Source organism: Trachemys scripta, chromosome 9 (genome assembly GCF_013100865.1).
Source record: "Trachemys scripta elegans isolate TJP31775 chromosome 9, CAS_Tse_1.0, whole genome shotgun sequence".
NCBI classification, from domain to species: domain Eukaryota; kingdom Metazoa; phylum Chordata; order Testudines; family Emydidae; genus Trachemys; species Trachemys scripta.
In genome coordinates this window covers 53,317,492-53,334,004 of record NC_048306.1, presented here as the reverse complement: position 1 = coordinate 53,334,004, position 16,513 = coordinate 53,317,492, and positions in this window count along the sequence as shown.

Genomic DNA, 16,513 nt, shown 5'->3' with positions numbered 1-16,513 from the left:
TCCCGATCAGTCCATGCTGGGGCCCTCTTTCTATTCTGAGATTGCATGGCCATCTCTGCTGGAAAGCTCTGCATCGTTGCCAGTGCTGCTGAGCTCGCCACGATGTCCAAACAGGAAATAGCAACAGAGGGTCCTGTGGCACCTTTGAGACTAACAGAAGTATTGGGAGCATAAGCTTTCGTGGGTAAGAACCTCACCTCAGAAGTCTTGCATCTGAAGAAGTGAGGTTCTTACCCACGAAAGCTTATGCTCCCAATACTTCTGTTAGTCTCAAAGGTGCCACAGGACCCTCTGTTGCTATTTCCTGTTTGGACATCGTGGCGAGCTCAGCAGCACTGGCAACGATGCAGAGCTTTCCAGCAGAGATGGCCATGCAATCTCAGAATAGAAAGAGGGCCCCAGCATGGACTGATCGGGAAGTCTTGGATCTGATCGCTGTGAGGGGCGATCGAAAAGACGGAATGCAAAGATCTACGAGAAGATCTCAAAAGCCATGATAGAGAGAGGATACAGCCGGGATGCAACGCAGTGCCGCATGAAAATCAAGGAGCTGAGACAAGGGTACCAGAAGACCAAAGAGGCAAACGGACACTCCGGATCCCAGCCCCAGACATGCCGTTTCTACGAGGCACTGCATTCCATCCTAGGTGCGGCCGCCACCACTACCCCACCACTGACCATGGACTCTGAGGATGGATATTGTCGACGGCCGCTTCCTCGGAGATGTTAGCGGACGGGGAAGATGAGGAAGGAGATGAGGAGGATGAGGCAGTCGACAGCGCTTACAATGCTGATTTCTCAGACAGCCAGGATCTCTTTATCACCCTCACAGAGATCCCCTACCAACCGTCCCGAGGCGTTAACCCGGACCCAGAATCAGGGGAAGGATCAGTCGGTAAGTGTTTTAAACATGTAAACATTTATTTTGAACAGAACATTAATATTAACAGTGGGTTTATCATGATTGGTTTGCCCTAGGCGCTCTACTGTTTAGTCCTTGCCAGTGCAGCTACAGTAAAATTCGGTCTATATGTCTGGGGATAGAGCTGAAATCCTCATGGGACATCTCCATGAAGCTCTCCTGGAGGTAATTGGAAAGTCTTTGCATGAGGTTCCTTGGGAGAGCGGCCTTGTTGTGTCCTCCATAGGAGGAAACGTTTCCACGCCAGGCTAGCAGCAAGTACTCCGGGATCATTGCCTTTCAGAGCATGGCGGCATATGGCTCTGGTCTTTGCAGGCTTTCACGAAGCATGCGTTCTCTGTCGGTCTCTGAAATCCTCATCAGAGTGATGTCGCTCATGGTGACCTGCTTTGAATTAGGGGAATGTTAGTATTGGGACTGCTTGCCTGTTCCTTTACAGAACTGTAAACGGCAGTTTACAGCCATGCGGTGGAGGCGGGAGAGGGGCAGCATACAGGGATTTTTCCCAGGGACAGCCGCGAGGGAGTGGGACAGGGGCACAGTTCATGCTTGCCGGATTGCTGGCAGCAGGAACTGGCCAACGCTAGGAGCATTGCTTTGAACGTGAAAAGAGGGCAGTTGTATTATTAAAGTTTTAAGCAGCCACAAGTCTACGTCTTACCATGTCAGCCTGCTACCCAAATTCCACTGTCCTGCCCCGCTTGTCTGATCTGCACTGCAAGACCCCAGGCACTGAATGCAAAGGCCGAAAATTCGACCTTGTCCTGGAGTGCGCATGTGATAGGTGCTGTGCATGGTCTTGTTCACAGAGAAAGACTATGTTCTTTGTTCACAAAAAAATTTATCTTTCTGAGGAATTCACTCCCTTTTTCCCATCCCACAGCTGTGACTGTCTCCCGACCTACCCTGGCATCACACTCCCAGAGGCTGGCGCAGATTAGGCGTAGAAAGAAAAGGACACGGGACGACATGTTCTCAGAACTTATGGGCTGCTCCCGAGCCGAGGCAACCCAGCAGACCCAGTGGAGGGAGAACATGTCGCAATACCAGCAAGCACACAGCGAACGGGAGGAGAGGTGGCGGCAGGAAGACCAACAGGTGACTCAAACGCTGCTTGGACTAATGAGGGAGCAAACGGACACGCTCCGGCACCTTGTGGATGTTCTGCAGGACCGGAGGCAGGAGGACAGAGCCCCGCTGGAGTCTATCTGTAACCACCCTCCCCCGCCACAAAGTCCCATACCCCCCTCACCCAAAGTACCAAGAAGGAGGGGCGGCAGAGTCTGTGAAAACTGTTACTCCACCGCTGCAGACTGCTCAAGTAGCAGAAGGCTGTCATTCCCCAAAATTTGATAAGTCCTTTCCTTCCCGCCTCACCCAAGCCCCCATCCCAGTTTCATCCCCTAACTGTGTAGTTGCTAATAAAAAATACGTTTCTGTTAATTACTGTTTCCATCATGTTTTTTTAGAAGAGAGTCTGTTTGAAAGGGGGAAAGGGGGTTGGTAATTGGACAGGACAGTCACCTTTACCAGGGTACAGACACGGGGGCAGGTTCAGAAGCAGGTCACACACACATTGCAGTCACTAGGCACCCTGGTCAGTCTGGGAGGTGGTTTTCATTTTCTGGGGGGGGGGGACTATGTGACTTTGTGGCGGGGGAGGGCGGTTAGAGATCTTATGCAGCGGTCCTTATCCTGGATCACAGAGCCACGCAGCAGGGGATCTGTAACCGTCCTCCCCCTGCCACAAAGTCACATAGCCCCCACACACAGAGTCCCGAACAGGAGGGGTGGCAGACTCCGTTGAAACAACCAGTCCACCAGTGCGCACCACTCTAGAAGCAGGAACCTGTCATTCCTCGAGTTTAGAAGCGTCCTTTGCATCACTACACTACACCTGCTCCCCACCACAGTCTGCGTCCCAGTTTCAACACTTTACCGCGAAAACAGTAATAAAGAAAACGGTGTTCATTAACAAATTTCCAGTGATTTTATTTTTAAACGTGTGTTGGAAGAGGGGAACAGGGGGGTATGAACGGGGTATGAAACTGGAGAGGATAGTGAACATTCACTGGGTAAAGAAACGAGGGCAGGTTCAGCTTCTCTGTAAACAAACTTAATAGTCACAGGTTACCCTGCTCACTCAGGAACCTAGCTTTCAAAGCCTCCTGGATGCACAGCGCGTCCCGCTGGGCTCTTCTAATCGCACGGCTGTCTGGCTGGGCGTAATCAGCAGCCAGGCGATTTGCCTCAACCTCCCACCCCGCCATAAAGGTCTCCCCCTTGCTCTCACAGAGATTGTGGAGCACACAGCAAGCTGCAATAACAATGGGGATATTGGTTTCACTGAGATCAGAGCGAGTCAGTAAGCTTCTCCATCTCTCCTTGAGACTTCCAAAAGCACACTCCACCACCATTCTGCACTTGCACAGACGGTAGTTGAAGAGTTCTTTTTCACTGTCCAGAGCGCCTGTATAGGGCTTCATGAGCCAGGGCATTAGCGGGTAGGCTGGGTCCCCGAGGATCACTATAGGCATCTCCACATCCCCAACAGTTATTTTGTGGTCCGGGAAGTAAATACCTTCCAGCAGCCATCTAAACAGACCAGAGTTCCTGAAAACACGAGCGTCATGAACCTTGCCCGGCAAGGTTGATGTTTGTAAAACGTCCCCTATGGTCCACCAGTGCTTGCAGCACCATTGAAAAGTAGCCCTTTCGGTTAATGTACTGGCTGGCCTGGTGGTCTGGTCCCAGGACAGGGATGTGAGTTCCATCTATAGCCCCACCGCAGTTTGGGAATCCCATCGCGGCGAAGCCATCTATGATGACCTCCACGTTTCCCAGGGTCACTACCTTTGACAACAGTACCTCAACGATTGCGTTGGCTACTTGCATCACAACAACCCACACGGTAGATTTGCCCACGCCAAAGTGATTCGCGACTGACCGGTAGCTGTCTGGCGTTGCAAGCTTCCAGAGGGCTATGGCCACTCGCTTCTGGACAGACAGGGCTGCTCACATCCGGGTGTCCTTGCGCTTCAGGGCAGGGGACAGCAACTCACAAAGTTCCAGGAAAGTTCCCTTCCGCGTGCGAAAGTTTCGCAGCCACTGTGATTCATCCCAGACCTGCAGCACTATGCGGTCCCACCAGTCCATGCTTGTTTCCCGTGTCCAGAATCACCGTTCCACAGCATCAACATGACCCATTGCCACCATCATGTCCACGGTGCGGGGTCCCGTGCTTTGTGACAGGTCTGTGCCACTCTCAGACTTCATGTCCTCACCGCGCTGCTGTAGCCTCCTCGCCCGATTTCTCAGCATCTGCCTCTGGAAAAGGTGGATGATAAGGTGAGAGGTGTTGACAACGGCCATAACTGCAGCGATGGTCGCAGCGGGCTCCAGGCTCGCAGTGCTGTGGCGTCCGCGCTGTCACTCACCAGAAAAGTGCACGAACTGATTGCCCGCTGGTGCTTTCAGGGAGGGAGGGCGGGAGTGACGGTTGGATGACGACAGTTACCCAAAACCACCCTCGACACATTTTTTTCCCCAGCAGGCATTGGGCAGAATTCCAATGGGCAGCGGGGACTGCGGGAACTGTGGGATAGCTGCCCACAGTGCACCACTTCCAATGTCGACGCTTGCCCCGTTAGTGTGGACTCACACAGTTGAATTACTGTCCTTAGTGTGGATACACACGTTCGACTTTGTAATATCGATTCCACATATTCGATTTAAGTAAAATCAAACTACTCTCGTAGTGTAGACATACCCTCAGACTCAAAGAGACAATCCACTTGAAGTCTGGTCAGTTTCAAAAACTAAATTCAAAATAACTTCAGATCTGCACTGGAATCCCTCTGGCAACTTCTGATGTTTTAAAACCACATTTTCCTCTTTTTATTTCTTTTTTAAACTCTGCTATCTCATTGTGTGAAAGACACACACACACACACACACACAACTGGAGGAACTTACTAAGGGCCTTCACAGCCCACTGAAGTCAGTGTAAAGACTGGTTGGATTTGGATCAGAGCAAAACAGACTGCGTCCAGGGCTGTCAAATCCACAAATAAACTGAAGAATTAGAGGAAAATATATATTTTCCCTCTTATCTGTTATGCTGACCATGGGCATTCACTGAAACAAACTGACACAATTCAGATAGTCAGATGTTTATGTTGAGGCTGCCTTTGGTCTAATGTTGATTTTAATAAGTCTTGCAGCACTGGGGAAGTTCCAGAAGATGGGAAGAAAGCTAATAATGTGCCAGTTTTTAAAAAGGGTAAACGGGATGACCCGGGTAATTATAGGCTTGTCAGCTTGACTTCGATCCCGGGCAAGATAATGGAGGCTAGCGGTTGATACAGGAGGGTAATGTAATTAATGCAAACGAACATAGGTTCATGGAAAATGGATCTTGTCAAACTAATTTGATATCTTTTTTGATGAGATTACAAGTTTGGCTGATAAAGACAATAAGGTTAATGTAATATACTTAGACCTCTGTAAGGCATTTGACTTGGTGCCGCATGACATTGTGACACTGGTAGACCAGCTGCCAAGCTCTTGACAAGGCTATAGGCACCAGCTGAGCACTGACAAATTCATAGCTGGAAACCAGACCAGCTCACCTGTATATGAGTATTGCTCCAGGCAGGTGTTAGACTTGTAAAGATGTGTTTGGTGGTTAGACTCTATACAATGTTTGTAAGTTGCTGCACGCATTAATTTCACATGTAATGTCTTTATCCCCTGCTATAAGGTGATATGTTAGTTTTGCTTTATAACTGTAAAAATGCCAGCTCTGAACCTGTGAACCTAGGCAGGAGTGGTGATTCCCACACCTATCAAGGAGGACTATCAAAACTGAGCAGGCCTTTGGGGAACATCACAGAACAAGGACTGGGTTAAGGCCCTCTCACATCCAAGAGGGAAATGAAGATAGCTGACATGAACATTCTTCATCTCTTTGCTGTTTGGACCCTCACAGAGCTGGAGCTAGGAAACAGAAGCAGGGATCCCCAGGGTCAAACTGGGTTAGCCCTCAAAGACATTCAGTGCTGACAGATTACTGCAGCTCGGTCATCTTTTGGAACCACAAACTGTAACTCATCTGTGCATACATATTTGCCTCCTTTAACTTGTAAATAACTCTCTCATTTATTTTTCCTAGGTAATAAATCAGGGGCGGGCAAACTTTTTGGCCTGAGGGCCGCATCAGGTTTCGGAAATTGTATGGAGGGCTGGTTATGGGAGGGGGTCATGGCCCGGCCCCCACCTTGTATCTGCCCCGCCCGGGACTCCTGCCCCATCCAACTGCCCCGTTCTCTGACGGCCCCTGTGGGACCCCTGCCCCATCCACACCCCCCCACTCCCTGTCCCCTGACTGCCCCCGGACCCCCGCCACCCCATCCAACCCCTCCTCTCATTCCTGTCAGCTCCCCCGGGACCCTTGCCCCATCCAACCACCCCTTCTCCCTGTCCCCTGACTGCCCCCAGAACCTCTGCCCCGACTGCCCCCCGCCGCCCCATCCAACCCCTCCTCCTTCCTGACTGCCTGCTGGGATCCCTGCCCCCATTCAACCCCCTAGTTCCCCCCCAACCACCATCCACACCCCCACCCACTGACCACCACCCCGAACTCCCCTGCCCTCTATCCAACCCCCCCTGCTCCCTGCCCCCTTACCACTCTGCCTGGTGGCCGCTGCAGGAGCTCACAGCCCCGCCGCCCAGAGCATTGTGCTGGCGGCGGAGCGAGCGAGCTGAGGCTGCGGGGGAGGGAGGACAGCAGGGGACGGGCCAGGGGCTAGCTTACTGGGCCAGGAGCTCGGGGGCCGGGCAGGATGGTCCCATGGGCCGGATGTGGCCCGTGGGCCGTAGTTTGCCCAGCCCTGTAATAAATCCTTAGTTAGTTTACTATAGGATTGACTACGAGCGTTGTCTTTGGTGTGAGATCTGAGGTACAAATTGATCTGGGTTAAGTGACTGGTCTCTTGGGACTTGGAGCAACCTGAAATTTTTGTGATCTTTGGTGTATGGCATTGAACTATTACTCCTGGGGGGGATTCTTTGCCAAAAAATTCAAAATTCTGCATATTTTATTTGTCAAAATAATGCAGTGTAATCACACCAGTTTCAATTGTTTTGGTAATTTATTTAAACTACAATGTAGAAAAAAGTCACAATAACTGTTCAGTATTTCCTAAACACATTAAAGTTATGTTACAAACACTTGGTAACTAATATCCTGCATTCCAGTTATAATCCTGGATTTTCATTTAAATTACATTACCAAAAACCAAACAGGGAAGAAAAAAAAAAAAAGGTAGAATGTCATTTTAAATTGCTCAGACTTCCACACATGACAGTCATGCAGTTTTCCTAATCACTGTCCTGGGCCTAGCCGGGTACTTTGGGAAGTGCTTGGTTCTGAGTGTCCTGACATTTTATTGACTGCTTGGTAAATGTTTTATTTGCCCTCAAAGGCTTTTTTTTAATGGGTAAGTAAAATAAATCCTGAATTGTAATCTAACCCCATCGTGCCACTTTGGCACAGGAAAAAAGTGAGAAAGCACATAAAATCTTCCTAGCTGAGGATCCCCTTACAGTCATTTATGATAAGACTCCTTTACATCACTCTGGCAATGTAGGGGCCTTAAAACTTTCACAGGTTTTATGCTCCTGGGGGAATTGACTGGAATTGACTGAGAATGGGAACAGTTAACTAACAATAGGAACAATAGGCAGGCTGCTACATTTCTGTCTCAGAGAATGAGATCAAAGAGGGAGAGAGTCTCACTGTCTCTTGCTTGTTGGCACTCACGTATATCCAGCCCCGCCCCACCCCCGACGGTCATCAGCCAGGCATGCACGCCCAGCCCCTGTCCCCCATCTCTGAGGCTGCTTCAGGCACACTGGAACAGATGCGCTCCCTGGGCTGCCGGGGAAGAGGCACGTGTTCCCCGGCAGATTTTTTTTGCGTTTTTCTGCATAGGGGTGCACAGGACAATGTAGGTCATAGGAATTCTGCGCTCTCTCCTGGGTGTAGAATCCTCCCAGGAATAAACTATCACTAAGGCCAGCTTGCCTGGGTGGCGAGATAGACTGGAATGCCCAAGGGGACTGTCCATGACTCTGTGGTAAGACTGGTATAGTGCTTCAGGAGTTCACATTTGGTACTGGGTTGGTAAAATCTAATTAAAGAACATACAATGAGTTTGGGGTCTCTGCCCTGCTTTTTGACACTCTGCCCTGAGGAGGGCACTCTTGGTCATGAACCACTCCAGACAGTGTGACAGACATTTTGACTAAAAAACTAGAATAATACAAATTAACATGGCCTACTCTAAATGGATTAAAACTAGCTAGTGGATAGGTCTCAAAATGAAGCTGTAAACGGAATTGTCACTGAGCAGATGCGTTTCTAGTGGGGTCCCACAGGGATCAGTTCTTGGCCAATGCTATTTAACATTTTATCAATGGCCTGTAAGAAAACATTAAATCATCACTGATAAAGGTTACAGACACAAAAATTGGGGGAGTGGTAAATAATGAAGAGGACAGGTCACTGATACGCAGTGATCTGGATCATTTGGTAAACTGGCAGGGGTGAAAGTAACATTAAGCACTTACCAGTACGAGGGCCCGGCTCCAGGCCCCCGGAAGGGGCAGGGCCTCGGGTGGAAGGGGTGGGGCTGGGGGTCAGCCTCCCCCGGCCTGTGCTGCCCGGGGCTCCAGCGGTGATTTAAAGGGCCCAGGCACAGCAGCGGCAGCCGGAAGCCCCAGGCCTATTTATATCACCAGCCCTGGGGCAGCTGCCCCTTTCGCCCCGCGTCGGTGGCCCAGCAAAAGGGGCAGCGACGTTAAAGTGTAGTAGTAGGATTCTATGTTTGTATTTTGTATAATTTAGAATGAAGGATAAAGAATAATAATGTAGCATGTATTAAATGTATTGGTGTATGATTTGACTATATCCTGCCATCCACCCTTTCTGAAAGCAGAAGGGAATGGCCTAATGGGCGATTGGTAGAGATGCATCAACCAGAATCTCTGTGCCGATTTCAAGGCAGTGACAGACCTTTTAGGGTCACCACTTATTTTAAAATGCTAAATCTACAACTAAGTAAAAGGATGCAATGGTTGTTTTTTTCCTTGCATTGCAATTTGATGTTTCTGTTCAAATGTTCTGTGTAAATCAATTGTTTTGTGTGTGAATGAGGAATGTGTGTGTGAAAAGATAAGCGAGAAGGCCATCACCGAACCAGATGTTCTAGGGAGGAACCGAAGACAGACGCAAGGAAGTGGCGGATTTAGAGTTAGTGGGGCCCCCCTCGGGACCCAGACAAGAAAAAGAACATTCTTTCTTATCTTCCCCATCCCTGTTTTTCATTCTTTTTTCCTTCATCCTCCTCCTATATTATAAGTAATAGGAAGTAAATGAAAATAAAGTGAGGTACCTTGATTGTTTTTGTAGTCTAACTTTTTTTTCCATAGACCACTTGAAAATTGCCAAGGGTCTCGGTGGACCACTTAAGGATCTTTCCAAATATTGTTTGTACCATTAGCTAACTATTGTAAAGTGCTTTGGATAAGAGCGCTTTATAAAAAAAAAAATGTAAAAACATTAGGGTGCAGGGTCTGGCCAGGAGTTAGGGTGTGGAAGGGGGCTCAGGGCAGGGGCAGAGAGTTGGGATGTGGAAGGCTTACCTGGGGCAGCTTCTGTTTGGTGTGAGTTGTGCAGGTGGGAATGGGAGGGTGCAGGAGCTCCCATTTGGTGCTCAGAGTGGGGGGCAGGAGTCAGGGCAGGGTGTGTGGATGGGGGCTGAGTGCAGGAGTGAGGGCAGGGGGCTGGAGTGAGGGTGGGGGGGTGGAGTGATCCCCCCCATCCACCTGCCCTGAGCGCTCCCTTCCCCTGGCCTTTTTCCAGGGGCCGCCAGCAGCAGTGCATGCCAGGGACTGCACCTGTGCTGCCAGGTGTCCAGAGGAGCAGGGCAGCAGGACAGGCGGGGACGGATGCTCCACCAGGGGAGCGCGCCCGACTCCCCTACAGCGCACCCCCAGCCAGCCCCTCACCTGCCTGCCTCACCTGGCCGCCAGCGCCAGCCAGCAGCAGGAGCCCAGCTCACCGACTGGGACAACACACTGCACGCTGCGCCTCCAGCACGGCTCTTAAACGGCTCCCTCCCTGCTCTCCCCCACAGCTTCTGCCCCTGCAGGGGTTGCTGTATGGTGCTGGGCTGCCCGGCCCTGGGGCCCTCTGTAGTTGGGGGGCCCTGTGCCAAGGCACTGTGTGTTTCATTGTAAATCCACCTCTGACACAAGGGCACCAGGAGGTTGCAACATGGCCCTATTGAAATGTCAGAGGAAGGCAGATTGATGACTCTAAAGATGGGACAGGCACCTATCAATGGGGACATAATAGCTGTGATTAAAAGCAGCATGGGGTAACTCCCTGAGAGACTTGATGAAAGAACAAGATAAAGGATGAGAAGGACAATTTAAGAAAACAAGCACTTGTCAAACAACAATTGACTGCAGCACGACGGTGCAAAACTCATTGGTCCCAATGAAGGAAAATCACTATATAAACAGGGTGTCTTGCCCTGAAACTTTGGGTTCATCCTGCCAAGACTTCCCTGGAGCTTCATTTCAGACCAACAGAACCTGGCTCCTACCTACCCGTGATCAACCTAGCTGGCCACTAGACTGATCCGGACTCTAGACTGGTAACTATGACTTCGACTGGCGGGACAGTGTGCGAGTGTGTGACTGAATGCATATGCTAATTGTTGTATCTTCTATAAACACAGCGTATTGCCTTTTCCCCTGAAAAAGATCCCGTGTGCTTCTTATAAGCATAACATTTTTGGTGGAGAATTGCAAAAGGGGGGAAGATGTGCACTGTGAATGTTGAAAATACCGCTAAATGCTGCTAAAAGGTTATACCATATGTATAAAGTGATTGATCATTCAGGTGTGCACCCCCCCTGGTAGTAGAAGTGCCGGGCAATATGGGACAATTAGAGTCCTTGCTCTGACCTGTCTGTTGGGGAAAATTATACAGATAGATAGATATATAAACTGTTTGTACAAACTGTCTAGGAATATACACCCCCGGTCATAGAGGTGCCGGGCCATAAGGGGGAGGATTAAAGTCCTTGCTCCTACCCGTCTGTCGGGGAAAATTTGCATAGGTGAATATACCCTCGGTCGTAGCAGGATCGAGCCCAAAAGGAAGAGGGCTCAGCGTTCCCTCTCCTGCTCTGTTAGGCAGAGTTTTTAGTGGGTACAGATTTTTTGTGTTTGTAAGTCCCAGCACGAGCGTGGGCATGGAAAACTTCTAGAGGTAAAAGAGATTCATAAAGAAAATATGTTCAGGTGAAAAGAGTCCCCTAAGGACAAAGCTCAAGAAGAGCAGAAAAAATTACCATTCCTACAGGAAACTATCCCTTTTAAGAAAATTTTACAAAAATTGGGGCACAGCCCATGGACTGAATAAGCTGATGTCCATACTATTGCTGATTTGGAAGATAGATTGGCAAAATATCTGTTGGTCTACAGGCCATCAACCCCAACAAAAAGAGACTCAGCTGCAATTTGGCTATTGTGGGAAGCATGCAATGAGCATTCCTTTGCTTCGCTAGATGCCGAAAGGAAAACGCCGCACTGCATGAGAAACTTGGTGAATCTGAACGAGAAACTGATAAATGGAAAAATACTGGCCACTGGGGTCCAAAGCCAGTTAGACATTCTCAAAGATACCCTAAGAGAAGTTAAAATAAAAGAGAGGGGATTATCTGAACAAATAGAGGAAATAGATAAAATACAAAAAGAGAATCAGGTTTTACAGGGAATGATAAAGAAACTAACGTTAGAACAAGGAAGAGCCCCTGCCAATCACAACCACTGTGAATCTATTATCAAGCATCTCAAAACAAAATTGGGGTTTGCCTCCCACCAAGTAGCGGCTGTGATGGCAGGAGAATGGGACCAAGCCCAATACGGCAAGATCCCCGAATGGGAGGGAGAATGGGACCCTAGTGAAGCTTGGAATGGAGATATACAGGATGAGCCCAGGGATTGGAACCTATTGAACAAAACCCTATTGCAGCAATACGACAAACTACAGTCACAACACCTGCAGAGGGTGGGGGAAGTACAACTGTCCCTAGTTCAGCCGCTGACTTAAAAGCCATGGCTGATAGTTTGGGACCCCCAAAAAAGGACAGTTTCTCCCGATGGTGTTCTAATGCGTTTTTGCTCGCAATAAGGGAAGAGCTGAACGCCATTGAAGTCCGCCTCTTCAGAGATTCGGGGATCCTAGATAGGATTAGAGTTGACGAGAACAATAGCATATTGACTTTAATGGGACTTTCTGGAGAGCAAATAGACAGGCGCAATTTTATAGCACAAGCCATAGCCACAACCCAAGAGCCCAATGAAGACCCCAAGAATTATTTAACCTGATGGGGTCTGACGGAAATAATGGCCAGCTTAACACCATTGGGCAACGCCACTGCGCTGGATCCAGTGGCATTCAGTGTACAATCCTTAAGAGACTGTGCTGCTTCCCTAACCCCCCACTACTCCGGGAGACTTGGAATTTGGGAAGAGGGTTGCCCAGCTACCCTAGGGGAACTAAGAGGCTTGGTCCAACAAATAACTACCCTTTCTGGACCACAGCCCACTATAAAAAAAAAGAAAGAGCTGCCTATGTAGCTGCATTAGAACCAGTAGTTACATACACCAATGAGCGGAACAAAGGGAATTATGGGATCCCTCGGAGGATATACTAGAGGCCACTCCCATGGACGGGGAAACCGGGGGCGGCACAAGGAGATCGGTTATACCCACACCTCCAGCATATCAGACAGCCTTCTCCCAGCAATTAAAGGAGGGAGGTGGGTCACATGGAAAATGAGGTTCGTCCGATAGCCTGGTGAACACTAATGCAGCACGGGACAAACCGAGAACAGTGGTCCCTACCAGCAGGGCTGCCGATGGGGGTGGGGGTGGGGCAAAAGGGACAGCAATGTTAAAGGGCTGCTGCGGTAGCGCTTTAATGTCGGCTGCGTACAGGCCGGTACCGGCGGCCACTTCTTACTGGTACGCCATACTGGCCAACTTTCACCCCTGTAATCTGGGCACAAGCAAACAATATGCATTTTAATACGGCTAAATGTAAACATGTCAATCTAGGAACAAAGAATGTTGGCCACACTTACAGGATGGGGGACTCTCTCCCGGGAAGCAGTGACTCTGAAAAAGATTTGGGGGTCAGCTGATCATGAGCTCACATGAGCAGTGGCCAAAAGAGCTGATGTGATCCTGGGATGTGTAAACGGCAATCTCGAGTAGGAGCAGAGAGGTTATTTTACCTCTGTATTTGGCACTAGTGCGACTGCTCCTAGAATGCTGTGTCCAGTTCTGGCGTCCACAATTTAAGAAGGCCAGTGATAAATTGGAGAGAGCTCAGAGAAGAGCCATGAGCATAATTAAAGGATTAGAAAACCTGCCTTATAGAGATAGACTGAAAGAGAAGGCTGAGGGGTGACTTGATCACAGTCTATAAGTAGCTACATGGGGAACAAATATTAATAATGGGCCTTCCATCTGGCAGAGACAGCTCTAACACAATCCCATGGCTGGAAGCTGATGCTAGATAAATTCAGACTGGAAATAAGGCTTGGTTTTTAAGGGTGAGAGTAATTACCCAGTGGAGAATTTACAAAGGGTCATGGTGGATCCTTCATCATTGAATTTTTAAACCAAGATTGGCTGTTTTTCTAAAAGCTCTGCTCTAGGCATTATTCTGGGGAAGTTCTCTGGCCTGTGTTACACAGGATGTCAGATTAGATCAGGGATCGGCAACCTTTGGCCCGCGGCCCGCCAGGGTAAGCACCGTTGGCCCGCGGCCCGCCAGGGTAAGCACCGTGGCAGGCCGGGCTGGTTTGTTTACCTGCTGCGTCCACAGGTTTGGCCAATCGCGACTCCCACTGGCCGCGGTTTGCTGCTCCCAACCAATGGGGGCTGAGAGAAGCCGCAGCCAGCACATCCCTTGGCCCACGCCGCTTCCAGCAGCCCCCATTGGCCTGGAGCAGTGAACTGCGGACAGTGGGACGTGCGATCGGCCGAACCTGCAGACGCCGCAGGTAAACAAACTCGCCTGGCCCGCCAGGGTGCTAACCCTGGCGGGCCGCACGCCAAAGGTTGCCGATCCCTAGACTGGATGATCACAATGGTCCTGTCTGGCCTTGGAGTCTATGAACTCATTGTGACGGTGCCCCCAATAAGGTTTTATGGAAATATGCTTATGAATGTGTGTGTGTGTGTGTATATATATATATATATATATATATATATATAAATATGACATAACTGGAATATGTTTTAGGCCATGTAACATGTTTATGTAAAGGTCATGATCTACTGAATGTATCCATCCTATTTGTATGCATGTATCGTTTTTGTATTCAAAGTTATGAATATTGGATGGGTACTGGTTACTAGAGCATTTGGTCAGCTTCTTGAGAAAAGTGCAGTGTACAGGGGGTCTGAGTGATTGCTGGAAATGGTAGGTAAATTGTATAATGGCTGACAGGGGTCAGGCTGGAGACTCTTGCCTATATGCTCGGGGTCTTACTGATCGCCATATTTGGGGTCGGGAAGGAATTTTCCTCCAGGGCAGATTGGCTGAGCCTCTGGAGGTTTTTCGCCTTCCTCCGCAGCATAGGGCAGGGATCTCTAGCAGGAGGGTTTCTGCCGATTGAAGTCACCTAAAACAGGATTGGGGACTTCAACAGCAGAGTCCAGGGAAGGGGTAGGGACGGTTTTATGGCCTGCAGCATGCAGGGGGTCAGACTAGATGATCATAATGGTCCCTTCTGACCTTAAAGTCTATGAGTCTATGAGTCTATGAGACCCAGAGTAGAAGGAGACTAGTCTGTAAAAGGAAGCTTACTGGTGAGGTTTTTATCTATATTCAGTTTCTTAGACATAGGCTTGCATGTTCTATTTTATTTTGCTTGGTAATTCACTTTGTTCTGTCTGTTACTACTTGGAACCACTTAAATCCTACTTTCTGTATTTAATAAAATCACTTTTTAGTTATTAATTAACCCAGAGTATGTATTAATACCTGGGGGGAGGGGCAAACAGCTGTGCAGATCTCTCTATCAGTGTTATAGAGGGCAAACAATTTATGAGTTTACCCTGTATGAGCTTTATACAGGGTAAAACGGATTTATTTGGGGTTTGGACCCCATTGAGAGTTGGACATCTGAGTGTTAAAGACAGGAACACGTCTGTAAGTTGCTTTCTGTTGAGTCTGCAGCTTTGGAGCACGTGGTTCAGACCCTGGGTCTGGGTTTCCAGCAGGCTAGCGGGTCTGGCTCAAACCAGGTAGGGCACTGAAGTCCTAAGCTGCCAGGGCAGGAAAGCAGGGGCAGAAGGAGTCTTAGCACATCAGTTGGCAGCCCCAAGGGGGTTTCTGTGATCCAACCCGTCACACTCATGTTGCACCAATTTAACTCAATTGTTTTTTGCACAAATTTTAGTGAAATCAGTGCAATTTTTGTGTTCAGACACGGCGTCAGTCTCCATTTCCCATCATAAGAACTGCAGATTCACCGGCTAATTCTCATTCAGGGCTCAGGTCCTGTGTGTGTCTCCATAAGCTCTTATTCTGGTTGTTATGGTTCCCGGTTTTAAGCTTTCCAGTTATTTTTTCTTTTGTCAAGTGCCACAAAGATGATCGGTTGCTGGTTATTTTTGAAGCCCTGCAGACAGATTTTATTTTGAACTAGGTCTCTTCTTACTGATTAACCAGCAATCTTCCCCTTCCACCTGCAATTTGACCAACCAGTGACTAGTGACTTAGTTTTTTAACTCTGATGGGCTCCAAGGATATTAGTAATAGCAGGACAACTGGGCAGTGATTTTAACTCCTTCACTGCTGTGTGTCTGTACACTGGCCCCAGATGCACTGGGCTGTGGAATTTCCATTTCCCATACTGTAAGGGGTCGGACACACCAACCATTCTGAGGGCAGCTGGTGTTAGGTGTCTCTCTGAATGGCATAGGAAGTAAAGAAAGGGTTAATGAGATTTCCCTTGGATGTATCATTATTAGAGGTCTCTGCTGAGCTTTAATTAGCTCATTACAATACTAATTGTATTATGTTGGCATCTTCCTGGGCTGCTTCCTGTTACGTAAACCAACACGGAATCCCTTGCCATTGTAACTGGATTATTTTACTGTACACATGATTGAAAATAGGAATAGCAAACCATGTTAGCGCCTGAGCGATGGACAAACTGGTTGAGATAAAATTAGAATGTATGCAAAGCTCCAGTTGCCCCCAGCCCCAAAGAGAACACAGTGTTATGGGTGAGACACTTAAAAAGCTGAGATTTGGATTGTCAGAATATATATTTTCCTGCCTTTCCACTACCTAGTTTAGGCCAAACCCCCAGACGAGAGGCCATTCTTGAGGGATTTCTGACCGATTGACACAGCCATAGGAAGTGCCAGAAATGTCCCAGGAAAGGCTGCTCCTGAGAAATCTCCAGCCTGAATTTTGACTACGTTTGT